Below are 17,735 nucleotides of genomic sequence, written 5' to 3' on the forward strand. Positions count from 1 at the left end.
TAAAAATGTTTTAATGCTCAACTGGCTGAAAAATCAAACACAAACTCTTCTAAAATGGTAATATGAGTGAAATGTTTATATTTCTATATACCGTTGAATTTTTTTTAATCATTTAACCCTATTTTAGTTCTAAAACTTATTAGAGTGCTGAAAATATGAATGATTAAATTATCTATTTTACTAACTCATTTTTAATATGAGATCTTGATGTATGTTCTTATATGTAGTCGATAAAGATGGATATCTGATGAGATAACTCATCTGTTGACCGTAAGAAGATCTTGGGAGGGAGTTCAATGCTGCGAGCGGTCTGCCACATCAAAGAGAACAAAGGAAGAGGAAAACATCGGTAGACAGGCCAGGGAGGTGTCCCTAGCGCAGTCACTCCAAGTCAAATGGGGAGGCTCGACAATGGTATTATAGGAACAGTGATGACAAATAGTAGGGAGCAATGGGAGAGCTTACCCACGTGGGAAGAAGGAATCCCAAATATATATAATGTTGTCTCTCTCAACACAAATAACGAGATATATTAATAAAATAAAGCCAACCCTAATAACAATTTGTTGTCTTTTTCCAATTGTACCAACTAATTCTACGTATGGATCTATGGAAGCTTCCACTCTGTTGAGTATTTGTGGTCAGTTAGAAGGAGAGTTGAATAACGAGTCACCCAAAATTGAACTTTCTTTCTACAAGATGATTAGTGCGTAGCGAAAATACAAACACTTAAAAGCTAAGAAAGGAAATGCAAACTCTACTCGTCGATCTACGTGGTTCAAAGATATATAACTTGCTCCTACTCTACGCCATGTCCTTGAGGTGGACGATCCCTCAATCCACCAGTAGATTAGTCCTTAGCAATCTCCAGCTAGAGCTTACTCCTCGGTGGAGTACAACCTCTTACAAAAGCTCTCTTCCTCTTTACAAGATGAAACTTAGGTTTCGGAGGAAGAGAAATACTTGGAAGCTTGAGGGATAACTTAGGAGTTTTTCAACATGTATCAGTAACCTCCTTCATCCTCAAAGCTCCTTTAAATAGAGTCGAAAGTGTTTATCCTGAATTAACTCATTTCCTACACCAGTCGACTAGTCCATACATCATTTGGCTGGTGTAGCCATTAGATATAGCCAACGACACTCCGTAAAATTTGAGATTCTGCCAATGACTTTCTATCAGTCGACTGGTGTCATTACTAGTCGAATGGTCTTCACAACCGTTGGGCACAGAATCATTCTATGCTCTCGTGAATTTGGACCAATTGACTGGCCTCAGTACCAATCGACTGATACCTTACATTCACTCACACTGATCCTATAACGACTCAAATTTCCTCATTCCGAGTCCTAATAGCACTTAAAAATATTTAGAAATGCTTTAGAAATATTCTAGAGATTTTTAGAAATTTTTAGAGTATTTTTATGTAATTTTTGGAGTTCGTTTGGTATTTTTACCAAAAGAAACAAATTGCAAAAAATAAAGAAATTAAGCCGAGGTTCGAACCGAAGACCTCCGATCAAGCAAAGCCTTAAGTTATCTTGCTGACCAAGTGCCCAAGCGGGCCGTGCTGATTAAAGAAGGAGCGAAATTTATTTAAGCAGTAATAGAAAATAGAAAATATTTAGGTATAAAAGAGATTCGGTCGAGTTTCGAACCCGCGACCTTCGACCCGGTTCAAGACTTAAGCGAACCGCGCTAGCCAAACGTTCACCAGGTGTTTTGTGAACAAATTAATAACGAATTGGTCTTAAACCATAACAGAATCAGAAAATACCGAAGTTATAAAAGGGATAAGAGTTGTTATGTTTCCGTGACCTAGCCTAATTTCCTCTCCTCTTCCTTCTCGCTTGCGACGACATTTCTATTGGGCGGAAATCAAAGAGAGGTTAGGGCTTCTCTCCGGCGACCGGTGAAGGGTGATCTCCGAGGGGTTTCTCCACCACTACAATCGCCTTGTCGAGGAGAACAAGTGGGTGTGAAGAAGTTGCCGAGAGCTTAAGTTTTCCCAAAGCCCTAGTTGTCTTTCGTTCAGCTGTAGTCCAAGAAACCAAGGTAAGTTGCTTCTCACCTGCAGTAATAGTAGTTTTGGAGTTTTGTTTCACTCCTTACCATCCACAACATGCTCTTTTGTTTCGGATCATGTTGTGCAGAATTTAGGGTGCTAGAGGGTTAAGAGTAGTTCCGAGATTTGCTTGCTGCTTTGTAGTTCTGTTGTAGCATGCTTAAAGAAGATTTGATTGCTCCTTTGTGTTCTGTTGTAGCATGCTTAAAGAAGATTTGATTGCTCCTTTGTGTTCTGTTGTAGCATGCTTAAAGAGGATTTGATTGTTCCTTTTAGTTCTGTTGTAGCAAGATTTAAGATCCTGTTGCTCAATAAAAGTATAAGTACTGCAGTTTATTTTAGCATTGCAGATTTAGATTCTTTTGCAATTAATCGGATTTCATTTAGCCTTGTAGTTGTAAGTTTTGTTACTGGGCAGTGAACAATGAGCATGAGGTGAGTTGAATTTTGAGCTTGGGTGCTGTTTTCGTGGATTATTGCTGTTAACAGTATTGATCTATATGCATGTAACATCGTAGTATTGGTGTTTCATCTTGCTGCCATGTGTAAGAATGAGCTTTTAAATGAGTAATGCAGTAAGGTTGTTGGTGCCTATTAGACTTTTATTTAAAGGACTTATAGGAATGAATAATTCGGTTCTGTGAAGTTTAGTTTGGGATAGAGCTTGCTGTACAGTTCAGTGGTCTTGGAAATTTCTGTGAAGCTTAATTTGATTGAAGCTTGCTGCCATTAGATCAGACATGTAGTTTTTTTTTTCTACAGCCCTTATGATTAGCACTGCATTCGGTAGTCCTTATAATTAACATCTCAGATTTGAAAGTTTCTTTGTGACCTTAAACGGATTTAGTTTTTGTGTCGAATTATTGAACATGAACAGAATAGAAAACCACAGTATTACCTTAAGCATTGCAGTTTTGATGGTTTAGCATGGGAAGATACAATTAGATCTCTAGTAGCTTAATTAGATTTGCAGATTTTTGATTGTCAGCATAGCAGATTTTGAATTATAGCATTGAGGAAAGAGTTATTCATAACATTAAGGTTACAGAAGCTTTTAGGAGTGTAAGTATTGAAGTTATCACTATTACTTTTTGAACTGTTCAAAATATATGTACGATTTGGATAACTAAGGTATTCAAGAGAAGTTAACAATTTTCTTCCAACAATTGGAATAAGAGATTTTAGTATTTATTCATACTAATAAATTGGAATAAATATTCTTCTAATTATAAATGGATCATGTTGATGATGAAACAGAAAGTTTAGAAAGCAGTTGTTGATACTAGATGAGTGGGGAAATTGAAATAATTGAAATCAATTTGGAAGTTTTAATGTAATTTAGATCTCCTTGTAGTGCAGAATTTTAGTGCAGTTTAGATCTCCTTGTAGTGCAGAATTTTAGTGCAGTATAGATCTCCTTGTAGTGCAGAATTTTAGTGCAGTTTCTTTAAGTAACTCGTGCTTTAGCATTAGTGCAGATTTTTGTTAAGCTTTAGTGCAGATTTCTGTGCAGATTTCTGTTAAGCTTTAGTGCAGATTTCTGTTAAGCATTAGTGCAGATTCCTGTTAAGCATCAGTGCAGATTTTTAATATGTATTGAAGTGCAGATTTTTCATTAAGCATTTCAGTTCCAGATTTTGAGTTCTCTATCAGTATTTTGAGTTTTATAAGAAAGATAAAGGAAAGAAAGAAAAATGCCAAGGCCTTAAGTAGATCCCAAAGTCAAGACTTTAGAGATTTTGGCACACAAGGTACTTGTTAAAATGCCAAGGCATTTAAAGAAGAAGTAATTAAGATATTTTACTTTGAAAGGCTAGTACCCAACTTTCGAGGTTGTCGTTAAACAAATCCAGGTGACCAATTCCGAGGTCTTGGCCCTGGTAAGACCGAGGTCTTTACCCTCGTAGGACTGATGGCTCGCTACCTCAGTTTCTATTAGGGAGCGCGCAATGGTACTACACCTGGGCCCAAGAAGAGATTGATTATTATTTTGAAGTATTAAAGTATAAGTTTTTAAACAAGTAAAATAAGCTTCATATAAGTTTAAAATTCAGCAAGTTTAGTTTTCTTGTATGCTGGCATGTTATTTAGATTTGCTTACATGTTTAGTATTTCAGTATGCTATGTTTCTTTTGCTGTTAGATGAGCATGAGTAGTATCTTCTTTTGAGCATTCAGTTGTTTTTAGATTTCAGTATATTCACATGCATATTAGAGTTTTTGTGAGTTAGATAGCGCTTACTAAGCAATTTTGCTTATAGATGCATTTTCCTCATACTGTAGATAAAGGAAGGAAAAGCTATAGCAAAGGAAGGCGGCAAGGAGGTGCGGATGGATGTGTGATGTCTAGACTATAGAAGCCTTGGGATTTAGCATAAGAATTTATTAAGATTGTCATGTATTTAGAATTCTTTATTTTAAATTGTTTTGCACATTAGACCTATTATCTGAGTTGTATAATGGTTGCATATATGTTCAGATTAATAACTATATTATTTCAGCATGATTAGATTGATGTATAGTTTTAGTTGTGTTCACATGCTGGAGTAGAATGTAGAGATAAGTTGTTTATGTTTTCCGCTGCTATCAATTGCATGTTTAAAGAGTTTAGGTATTGATAATTACATGTGTGCAATGTTAGTTAAGAAAAATTAGTAGTCGAGTAGCGCCCCATCCTCACAGACTAGTGGTGAGGAGGGTTGGGTGTTACAAGTTGGTATCAGAGCAGTTCCTATTCTCCAGTATCACACATCAGCACCAGCCTTGCCGTCTTCAAGTAAGAAAGTATTTAAAAAAAATCTTTTATTTAGTATGCTTTTCCTTATTATTTGTGGTATAGAGAGATCCTTAGAAATATTTGTTTATAAGTGCTAAAGTGAGATAAAATTTCTTGTTTAGTTTCTCCATGTTTTTATATATATGTCTAGGAAGAACATAGAGGATTTCAAGTTTTCTCTCTCTACAAAAAAAATGTGGAACCGCCACATCAGCGGCCCCCCTAGAGCCAGTCCCACGGATATGGAGGGAGGTAAATGCAGGTACACAGGTGGAAAGTGCATGGCGGAGACGTTAACCCCAGGCAGTGACACCCACGTTTTCTCTCTCTACAAGATTAGATGGCAAGAAGAGGGCGTCCCCGTACCGCTTGTACTAAGGACCGAGCTCAGGAGAACGAAAATTCAAGCCAGAGGATGTTCGGGTAGTTTGTGAGTACCCAGAGGTATTCCCAGAAGAGCTACCTGGACTACCTCTCAACAGAGAAGTGTAGTTTGAAATTTAATTGGTTCCTGGTACCGGTTCAATTTCAAAAGCTCCGTACCGGATGCCTCCAGTAGAGCTGAGAGAGTTACAAGGACGAATTCAGGAGCTACTTGACAAGGGCTTCATCCACCCTAGTCATTCACCCCGGGGAGCTCCAGAGTCGTTCGTTAAGAAGAAAGACGGATCTATGTGGATGAGCATAGATTTTAGAGTGTTGAGCAAAGTAACAGTTAAGGACAAGTACCCTCTTCTCAGAATAGATGATCTATTTGATCAGCTAAAGAGGGCAACAGTGTTATCTAAAATAGACCTGCGTTCTGGAAACCATCAGTTGAAAGTGAAAGGAAGTGAAGCACCCAGAACAGTTCCCAGGACTAGATATGGACACTACAAATTTGTAGTCATGCCATTTGGTGTGACTAATGCACCTACGGTCTCCAGGGACTTTATAGCAGGTCTTTCAAGGACCACTAATGGGTACGATACGATATGGGTAATAGTGGACAGAGAAGGTAAGAGACTAAGGAACAAAGAAGTACCACTAGTGAAGGTCATTTAGCATCGGAAGCGCGAGGAAACTACTTGGGAGCGTGAAGACAGTATGAGACAGAGAGACCTAGAATTATTCTAAGTTCGAGGATGAACTTTTTATAAGGTATGAGGAATTGTAATGACCCAAATTTCCTCATTCCGAGTCCTAATAGCACTTAAGAATATTTATAAATGCTTTAGAAATATTCTAGAGATTTTTAGAAATTTTTAGAGTATTTTTATGCAATTTTTGGAGTTCATTTGGTATTTTTACCAAAAGAAACAAGTTGCAAAAAATAAAAAAAAATAAGCCAAGGTTCGAACTGGAGACCTCCGGTCAAGCAATGCCTTAAGTTGTCTCGACTGACCAAGTGCCCAAGAGGGCCATGCTAATTAAAGAAGGAGCGAAATTTATTTAAGCAGTAATAGAAAACAGAAAATATTTAGGTATAAAAGAGATTTGGTCGAGTTTCGAACCCGCGACCTCCGACCCGGTTCAAGACTTAAGCGAACCGCGCTAGCCAAACGTTCACCAAGTGTTTTGTGAACAAATTAATAACGAATTGGTCTTAAGCCATAATAGATTCGGAAAATACCGAAGTTATAAAAGGGATAAGAGTTGTTATGTTTCCGTGACCTAGCCTAATTTCCTCTCCTCTTCCCTCTCGCCCGCAACGACATTTCTGTTGGGCGGAAATCAAAGCGAGGTTAGGGCTTCTCTTTGGCGACCGGTGAAGGGTGATCTCCGAGGGGTTTCTCCACCACTGCAATCGCCTTGTCGAGGAGAACAAGTGGGTGTGAAGAAGTTGCTGAGAGCTTAAGTTTTCCTGAAGCCCTAGTTGCCTTTCGTTCGGTTGTAGTCCAAGAACACGAAGGTAAGTGCTTCCTCACCCGCAGAAGAGTAGTTTCGGAGTCATGTTAGCTTCTTGTTTTGATTTCGAAGCATGTTTTAATGAGCTTTTGTTTTTGGTGCTTGCTGCCATGAATCTCAGTTTTAGATAGTTCTGTTTTTTTTTCCTTGCTCCAATGAAAAAGAACAACCCCTTATAGCTAGTATTTCAATTTAGACTTCCTTGTTACCTTAATGGGTATGATCGGATTTCATTTAGCCTTGTAGTTTTAAGTTTTGTTACTAGGCAGTGAGTATGAAATAACGTAGATTTTTGGAGCTTATGGTTTAGATTTAGTTTTGTCCTTTACCTTAGCAAATGCAGATTTTCAATAAGAGAACCTAATAGCCCCATTGGAGCTTAGAACAATGCATTCCCCTTCAGTGCAGTTATATTCCATTGAGTGCAGAATTTCAATAAGAGTATATTTCCTTAAGTGCAGTTTTCATTTGCCAAGAAAGAATTTACTATTATTTTGAAGTAATAGACTATATGTATTTGGAATAGTAAAGTAAGAATTAGAGAAATGTTAATTCCAACAAAGTTTTAATTGTTTTTGTGCCATGAAGTGGCCACGAACAGTGGGCCTTTTTGCACTTCAGATTCTGATACTTTCTTGTTTTCTTTTTCTCAAACACGAATAGAACATGCCCCCTTCCTTAAGTATTTCAATTGGAATCCTCTTACTAGACGACGGACAGGAACGACCCCTTTAAGATGGAAATGCAGATTTAGATTGGTCTTTTACTTTTAGCAAGTGCAGATTTAGTTTGTCATAGTTCATTAAGCATCTCATTGCATTTTATTAAGTATCCTAGTGCAGTTTTGTTAAGCATCTCAGTGCAGTATTATTAAGCATTTCCGTGAAATTATGTTAAGCTTTTTAGTACAGTTTTATTGAGTATTTCAGTGCAGTGCTAATAAGAATTTCTGGGCAGATTTTTGTTAAGTATCATAGTGCAGATCTAGTTAAGTATTACAATATTTTGAGTTTAAGAAAGAGTATAAGAAAGATAAAGAAAAGAAAGAAAAAGGCCAAGACCTTAAGTAGATCCCAAAGTCAAGACTTTAGGGATTTTGACACACAATGTGCTAGTTAAAATGCCGAGGCATTATATATTAGAAGTGATGAAAGATAACAAGTATTTTACTTTTTTTAAGAGGCTAGTACCCGACTTCCGAGGTTGTCGTTAAACAAATCCAGGTGACTAATTCAGAGGTCTTGTCCCTGGTAAGACCGAGGTCTTTACCCTCGTAGGATTGGTGGGTCGCTGCCCCAGTTTCTATTAGGGAGCGTGCTTTGGTACTAAGCCTGGGCCCAAGAAGAGATTGATTATTATTTTGAAGTATTAAAGTATAAGTTTTTAAATGAGTAAAATAAACTTCACATAAGTTTAAAATTCAGCAAGTTTAGTTTTCTTGTATGCTGGCATGTTGTTTAGATTTGCTTACATGTTTAGTATTTCAGTATACTATGTTTCTTTTGCTGATAGATGAGCATGAGTAGTATCTTCTTTTGAGCATTCAGTTTCTAGATTTCTTTCAGCTTACATGCATACTCGAGTTTTTGTGAGTTAGATAGCGCTTACTAAGCAATTTTACTTATAGATGCATTTCCTCTTACTGCAGATAAAGGAAAGGAAAAGCTATAGCGAAGGAAGGCGACAAGGAGGTGCGGATGGATGTGTGATGCCTGGACTATAGAAGCCTTGGGATTTAACATAACAATTTATTATGATTGTTTTGCACATTAGACCTATTATCTGAATTGTATAATGGTTGCATACATGTTCAGATTAATAACTATATTTCAACATGATTAGATTGATGTATAGTTTTAGTTGTGTTCACATGCTGTAGTAGAATGTAGAGATAAGTTATTTATGTTTTCCGCTGCTATCAGTTGCATGTTTAGAGAGTTTAGGTATTGATAATTACATGTGTGCAATGTTAGTTAAGAAAAATTAGTAGTCGAGTAGCGCCCCATCCTCACAAACTAGTGGTGAGGAGGGTTGGGTGTAACGCCCGAAAATTCTCAAATCCATTTTAGAAATATTCTATGATTTTTCTGGAATTTTAGGATATTTTTATGGAATTGTTGGAGTAGCGGAAGTAGTAAAAATAAATAGAACCGTAAAATAGCTTAAGCGAGAATCGAACCCGGGACCTATTGGGTCCTACAACTTATGGTGAACTCTAGTAACCAAGTGAACCCAGCAGGGCCGTGCTGAAAGAAGAGGGAATCAATTATATTTATACTTAAGTTGGGCGAATTAACCACTTAATATAAATAGGGAAAAATAATTAAGTGAGGAGTTATTTTGGATCGTGACTTTTCCTCCCCTCAACCTAATCCCGCCGAACCCTCTTCTCTCCCTCATCCTCTCGGCGCCCAAGCCAAGGAAAACCTAGGGTTCCATCCCTAGGATCGTAGGAACATCTCCCGGCGATAACTCCGGCGCGAGGACGCTCTCCACCACGAGAGGAACACGTAGACGCAAGGAGATCGCCGAAGGGATCGTCTCCACCAGAAAACTAGCGACTAGAATCGTAAGAAATCTTGCGCAGGAGGTAAGAAACCCCTTACTTGCAGTATAAGTAGCTCTTTCGAGGTTTTATGCATTAGTTTAGTTGTATGCAGAATTTTAGTGCGTAGGGTGTGGACTAGTGCACATCATATGTTTAATAAAATGTGTAGCTAAGTAAATGCCACCATAGGCATTTTAATAGCTCAGTAAATGCAATAGAAGCATTTTTACAACATGTGCAGTTTATTATAACTTATATGGGACTACGGTCCAATGGGTGGGCTCCCACAGTCGCCTCTAAGTTCAAACAACCTAGCTCTAGGTTCAGATAACCTAGAAATAGCAAGATAAGAAAAAAATTCAGTTATAACCAGTATTTTATTTTCAGCAGTGGCACTGTACTGGACTAGATGTCCATTGGGTTGGGCTCCCATAGTCGTCCCTAGGTTTAGATAACCTAGTATCTCTACTAAATTCGGGACTTGCAACCCCGGGTCTAATTAGAGATGCACGCATAGCAAGTACAGTCGCCGGGCCCATCAGCAGTATGATTATGTATTTTCATCTAGTATGATAATAGCTTTCAAATTCACAATCAGTTAGGTGATTACATTTTAAAAATCAGTTCTAGCTCAACTTTAGTTTAGCTCAGTATGTTTCACTTTAGTCTTTGCTTATTGACATTTCAGTTATAGCCATGATCAGTTTTTGGTTCCTATGTTTTGTATGCTAGAATGCCATGTTTTAGCATGTTCAGCACACGTTTCAAATATCATGTTTTCAAAGCATAAATTACATCGTATGCATGTTATGTGAGGTAGATGGTTTCTTACTAAGCATAAGCTTATAGATACTTCTTTTCCTTATACTGCAGATAAAGGTAAAGGAAAGATGGACTAGCGGAGGTTGGAGGACAATGCGATGAAGATGTGTGTGGACAGGAACTTGGAATAAAGATCCTTGGAGAAATTAGCAACCTTTAGAACTTAGTACTTTCTTATAGTATTACTTTTCTGCATTTCTAGATATTTAAGTGTCCGAATTATGCAAGATATGCTTAGATGGTTAGTGGACATGCTTAGAACACTAGTTGTTGCTATTAGAATATTTTCCAGTTATTTTAGAACTTATGTATGTGATATTGGCACGAAACAGTGCTGAAATCAGAGCTTAGCTGCGAAATCAGAAACCCCCAATCGATCAGCCGATCGATTGGAGGCTTCCCAATCGATCGGTTGATCGATTGGGTAGCTGTTATTCACAAACAGAAGGTCTCAGGATCGATCAGCCGATCGATTGATTCAGTTCAATCGAACAGCCGATCAATCGGGCCTGATTCCAGTGAACAGAACCTTGCTGAATCGATCCTCCGATCGATTGGTAAGTCTGGATCGATCAGCCGATCGATCCAGAAATTCCTTCGTGCACAGTAGCGTGCTGAATCGATCACTGGATCGATCAACAAGTCTGGATCGATCAACTGATCGATCCAAACAAAGTTTCATATACAGTAGCCACCTGAATCGATCAGTGGATCGATCAGGCCATTCCAATCGATCCACGGATCGATTGGGAGGACTGATATCAGCTGCAAACCCCTATTTAGATTCCTTAACCATAGGGGATGTAATAGATGACATGTATATCTTAGATTACACCCCTTAGCATATGTCTGATAATAGAATTCTGAATTTAGTAGCAGTTAGCAAAGATTTTAATTAGTACAGCTTTCCGCACCTAGACTTAGTGATGGTCATGGATATAGCTTAACACAACATAATGTAACCCCAGCCTTATAGCTTCGCCAGTAGAAGGTGGGTTGTTACAGAGTGGTATCAGAGCAAAAGTTCCATACTTCTTACACACACATCAGTATTATAGGAAACGTCTCTCACTTTATTATGTTCTTTCTTTCATGTTTATAGATACTGTAGCATGTTAATTGATGATGGTACCTAACATGATAGTAGTAGTAGTTATATAAACATTATTGCCTTAGTCATGTATGCCCTCTATGTCTCTAGAAATGACACGAGGACGCCCAGCTAGAAAGGCACCAGCTATTGAGCCCCAACAAGAGGCAGGCAGTTCAGTGCCTCCCCCAGACCTTACAGCAGTAGTGGCTCAGTTACAACAACAACTAGCTGAACAGCAACAAGAGATAGCCACTTTAAGGGCTAATCAGCAGAACACCTCCACTGTCACCCCGGAACCTAACTTAGCAACTCCAGTAGTTATAGAGGTTCCACCAGTCCAGCCTACAGCACCAGTAGCCCCAACAGCAGGAACACAGAGAGAAGCCTATCTGATCTAGTGACAGAAAGTCAAGCCAAAGAATTTCTCAGGCACCAGTGAACCATGGGATGCGCAGGCCTGGTTCAAAATAATGGAGAGTACGATGAAGCTTCTGGACTGGCCTGAACATGAGAAGGTGAAGTGTGCCTCCTTCTGCCTAGTAGGAGATGCACGCATGTGGTGGGAGAGAATTAGAACGAAGCGCCCAATAAACCAGATGACATGGGATGACTTCGAGAAAGAATTCTTTGAGGAGTTCTTTCACATGCGGGTCACAAACCGTCACTACGACGAGTTCACTGAATTCCGCCAGGGCAACCTTCAGTTGAGGAGGCCGTGAAGAAATTCAACAGGCTGGCTCATCTGTGTCCCGAATTAGTCAGCACTGAAAAGGAAAGAGTCCGACTGATGCTTAAGATGCTGAGGCCGGACATAGCACTGAATGTAGCCAGTGGCGTTCATAGGCCACAAACCACAGAAGAACTAGTAAGTAGTGCCCTTATCACGGAGCATTACCAGAATAGCATCAAGCAGCAGAAGCAGGTTCTCTCAGAGTCCAAAGGTCAAGGAGGCTCAGGTACTCAGAAACACCAGGGCCCCAGCTCCCATGGCTCTAACTGGAAAGGAAACTCCAGCAACAAACGCAAACCAGGGAGTTACCCAAAAGGAGGACCAGCTAGTAAACAACCTAGTTATCCCAAATGTGCTACTTGTGGGAAATTCCACCCTGGAGTTTGTCGTAAGGGCACACGAGGATGTTTGAGTGTGGACAGGAAGGGCATATGACTAAGCAGTGCCCAAACAAGACTAGTCTTCCTCAACCATAGCCGATTCAGTACGGAGGCCAGCCAGCTCAGTTACATCAGATGTAGGCCACTTTAGATGGTCCACACATCAGCCAGGGCAGACTAGAAGCCCCTTCAGTTACGACCAATGCGAGGATCTACTCACTCACCAAAGAGGACGTAGCGAATGCCTCGACAGTTGTTTCAGGTCAGATTAGTATTTTACAGCAAAGTGCAACTGTCTTATTCGATACTGGGGGTACCCATTCTTATATATCCAGGGCGTTTGCCGAAAAGATAGCGATACCTCCAGAGGTACTCAGTGGTCAGTTTTTGACAACATTACCTTCAGGAGAAATTATTGCATCCACGCACTGGCTCAGAGCAGTGTCAGTCATTATAGCAGACAGAGAACTCTTTTGTGATCTGATAATGCTAGATATGACTGATTATGATGTCATCCTTGGAATGGACTTCCTGATCAGATACGGTGCCTCTATAGAGTGCCGTAAACAGAAAGTCGTATTCCAACCTGAAGCAGAAGTACAGTTCGAGTACATCGGAGAACCAAAGAGAAAGGCCAAAAAGTTTCTCTCAGCTCTAAAAGCACAGAAATTAATGGATTCAGGATGTACGGGATTCCTAGCACATGTAGTCAATACTAGTCAGGACAAGGACCAAAAACTAGAAGAGGTCTGAGTTGTATGTGACTACCCAGCAGTCTTCCCAGAGGAGTTACCAGGCCTAGCACCAGACAGGGAGATTGAATTTGAGATAGAGCTTATTCCCGGTACGAATCCTATCTCAAAAGCGCCTTACCGCATGGCTCCAGCAGAACTGAAGGAACTTCATGAGCAACTACAGGAGCTGCTTGACAAGGGCTTCATACGTCCTAGTCACTCACCATGGGGAGCGCCTGTATTGTTCGTGAAGAAGAAGGACGTGAGCATGCGCCTGTGCATAGACTACCGAGCACTGAACCAAGTCACCATCAAGAACAGGTATCCTCTTCCCAGAATAGATGACCTGTTCGATCAGCTAAAGGGAGCAGCAGTGTTCTCTAAGATAGACCTCAGATCAGGTTATCATCAGGTGAAAGTTAAAGAAGGGGATATACCCAAGACAGCATTCAGGACTAGATACGGATACTACGAGTTCGTAGTCATGCCCTTTAGCGTGACAAATGCTCCAGCTACTTTCATGGACCTCATGAACAGAGTATTCAGGGACTACCTAGATAGATTTGTTATTGTGTTTATCGATGACATTCTTATCTATTCAGGAACTCAGGAAGAACACGCAGAGCACCTGAGAATAGTATTGCAGACTCTTCAGCAGAACCAGTTGTACGCCAAATTCACGAAATGTGAATTTTGGTTAGATCAGGTGTCCTTCCTGAGTCACATCATCTCAAAGGATGGTATCATGGTAGACCCCAATAAGTTAGAAGCTGTGAGTAATTGGAAAAGACCCAAGAGCGCCAGTGAAATCAGAAGCTTTCTGGGATTAGCAGGTTATTACAGAAAATTTGTAGAGGACTTCTCCAGAATAGCCTCCCCACTTACAGCTATCACCAGGAAGAACAGAAAATTTCAGTGGACAGAAGACTGTGAGAACAACTTCAATGAGCTAAAGAGGAGATTGACCAGTGCTCCCATTTTGACTATACCAGAAAACACTGACAGTTTTGACATTTATAGTGATGCCTCTAAATTGGGACTAGGAGCAGTACTGATGTAAAATGGCAAGGTAATCGTCTACGCCTCCAGACAACTCAAGGACTATGAGAGGAACTATCCTACTCATGATCTTGAGCTTGCAGTAGTCGTGTTCGCTCTCAAAATTTGGAGACATTTCTTGTATGGAGCTCAGTGTAGAGTGTATACAGATCATCAGAGCCTGAAGTATTTCTTCACTCAGAAGGATCTGAATATGCGACAGCGCAGATGGCTAGAGTTGGTCAAAGACTACGACATAGACATCCTCTACCACCCAGGAAAAGCTAATAAGGTAGCAGACGCACTTAGCAGAAAGTCCAGTGCTACCTTACTATCCCTAGCAGCCATGTCACCGCCCCTACAGAAGGAGATCACGGATTTCGATCTTGAACTTATAGTGGGACAGCTCTCTACTATGACGTTAGAATCCACCTTGCTTGGTGACATCCAGACAGCTCAGGAACAGGATCCTGAAATTCAGAAAATCAAGCAAGGGATAGCAGAACCAGAAAGTGGAGAGTTCAGAATAGCTGACAGTGGGGCAGTATATTTCGGTGACAGATTATGTGTTCCAGATCAGGAGGAACTACGAAGAAAGATTTTAGATGAGGCTCACAGGACTCCCTATGCGATGCATCCTGGCTCCACCAAGATGTACCAGGACTTGAAGAAACGTTTTTGGTGGACTGGAATGAAAAGAGACATCGCTAGATATGTTAGCACCTGTCTATCCTGTCAGAGGGTTAAGGTAGAACACCAGAGACCAGGAGGAGCTGCCTATTCAGATTCCAGAATGGAAGTGGGAAGATATTTTCATGGACTTCATAGTGAGACTACCCAGAACCACGAATGGTTTTGACGCCATCTGGGTAATAGTAGATAGATTAACTAAATCAGCCCACTTCTTAGCTATTAGGATATCCTATTCCATGGAGCAGCTAGCTCAGTTGTATCTCAGGGAGATCGTTAGACTACATGGAATCCCACAGACCATCATTTCAGACAGAGACAGTAGATTCACCTCACACTTTTGGGAGTGTGTACAGTCAGCATTGGGCACCAAGTTAAAATTTAGCACAGCCTTCCATCCTCAGACAGATGGTCAGACAGAGCGAGTAAATCAGGTACTCGAAGATATGCTCCGAGCATGTGCCCTAGACTTCAAAGGAAGTTGGTGCAAATATTTGAGTTTAGCAGAATTTGCATACAACAACAGTTATCAGGCCACTATCGGTATGGCACCTTACGAGGCTCTCTACGGGCGGAGGTGTAGATCTCCAATCTGCTGGTATGAAAGTGGTGAACAGAAGGAACTAGAACTTCAGACAGATCTAGTAGCAGATACCACAGCAGCTATACGGCAGATCCGCCAGAGGATAGAGACAGCTCAGAACCGCCATAAAAGCTATGCTGATACACGGTGCAGACCCTTAGAATTTTCAGTTGGGGATACAATATTCCTCAGAGTAGCTCCCATGAAAGGAGTAATGCGTTTTGGGAAGAAGGGCAAATTGAGTCCCAGATATGTAGGACCATACCTTATCAGCAGAAGAGTTGGCAACGTAGCATATGAGCTAGGGCTACCCCAGGAGATGTCAGCTATCCATAATGTATTTCATGTCTCTATGCTGAAGAAGCATATCCCAGATGCCACCCAGGTGATTGAGCCCCAGTCGGTACAAGTCCGCGAAGACCTCAGCTATGACAGTCGGCCTATTCAGATAATAGACCGAGCAGTTAAGAAATTGCGGAACAAGGAAGTACCATTAGTAAAAGTTAGTTGGCAAAATCACACAACAGAAGAGGCAACTTGGGAGACAGAAGCCAGTATGAGACAGAAGTACCCAGAGTTATTCTAGGTTCGAGGATGAACTTTTTATAAGGTATGAGGGATTGTAACGCCCGAAAATTCTCAAATCCATTTTAGAAATATTCTATGATTTTTATGGAATTTTAGGATATTTTTATGGAATTTTTGGAGTAGCGGAAGTAGCAAAAATAAATAGAACCGTAAAATAGCTTAAGCGGGAATCGAACCCGGGACCTATTGGGTCCTACGACTTATGGTGAACTCTAGTAACCAAGTGAACCCAGCAGGGTCGTGCTGAAAGAAGAGGGAATCAATTATATTTATACTTAAGTTGGGCGAATTAACCACTTAATATAAATAGGGAAAAATAATTAAGTGAGGAGTTATTTTGGATCGTGACTTTTCCTCCCCTCAACCTAATCCCGCCGAACCCTCTTCGCTCCCTCATCCTCTCGGCGCCCAAGCCAAGGAAAACCTAGGGTTCCATCCCTAGGATCGTAGGAACGTCTCCCGGCGATAACTCCGGCACGAGGACGCTCTCCACCACGAGAGGAACACGTAGACGCAAGGAGATCGCCGAAGGGATCGTCTCCACCAGAAAACTAGCGACTAGAATCTCGAGCAGGAGTAAAGAAACCCCTCACCTGCAGTATAAGTAGCTCTTTCGAGGTTTTACGCATTAGTTTAGTTGTATGCAGAATTTTAGTACGTAGGGTGTGGACTAGTGCACACCATATGTTTGATAAAATGTGTAGCTCAGTTAAATGCCACCATAAGCATTTTAATAGCTCAGTAAATGCAATAGAAGCATTTTTACAGCATGTGCAATTTATTACAGCTTATATGGCACTACGGTCCAATGGGTGGGCTCCCACAGTTGCCTCTAGGTTCAGACAACCTAGCTCTAGGTTCAGATAACCTAGAAATAGCAAGATAAGAAAAAAATTCAGTTATAACCAGTATTTTATTTTCAGCAGTGACACTGTACTGGACTAGATGTCCATTGGGTTGGGCTCCCATAGTCGTCCCTAGGTTTAGATAACCTAGTATCTCTACTAAATTCGGGACTTGCAACCCCGGGTCTAGTTAGAGATGCGCGCATAGCAAGTACAGTCGCCGGGCCCATCAGCAGTATGATTATGTATTTTCATCTAGTATGATAATAACTTTCAAATTCACAATCAGTTAGGTGATTACATTTTAAAAATCAGTTCTAGCTCAACTTTAGTTTAGCTCAGTATGTTTCACTTTAGTCTTTGCTTATTGACATTTCAGTTATAGCCATGATCAGTTTTTGGATCCTATGTTTTGTATGCTAGAATGCCATGTTTTAGCATGTTCAGCACACGTTTCAAATATCGTGTTTTCAAAGCATAAATTGCATCGTATGCATGTTTTGTGAGGTAGATGATTTCTTACTAAGCGTAAGCTTACAGATACTTCTTTTCCTTATACTACAGATAAAGGTAAAGGAAAAATGGACTAGCGGAGGTTGGAGGACAATGCGATGAAGATGTGTGTGGACAGGAACTTGGAATAAAGATCCTTGGAGAAACTAGCAACCTTTAGAACTTAGTACTTTCTTATAGTATTACTTTTCTGCATTTCTAGATATTTAAGTGTCCGAATTATGCAAGATATGCTTAGATGGTTAGTGGACATGCTTAGAACACTAGTTGTTGCTATTAGAATATTTTCCAGTTATTTTAGAACTTATGTATGTGATCTTGGCACGAAATAGTGCTGAAATCAGAGCTTAGCTGCGAAATCAGAAACCCCCAATAGATCAGCCGATCGATTGGAGGCTTCCCAATCGATCGGCTGATCGATCCTGAGACCTTCTGTTTGCGAATAA

This window comes from Zingiber officinale, chromosome 1B, assembly GCF_018446385.1.
Source record: "Zingiber officinale cultivar Zhangliang chromosome 1B, Zo_v1.1, whole genome shotgun sequence".
Taxonomy (NCBI): Eukaryota; Viridiplantae; Streptophyta; class Magnoliopsida; order Zingiberales; family Zingiberaceae; genus Zingiber; species Zingiber officinale.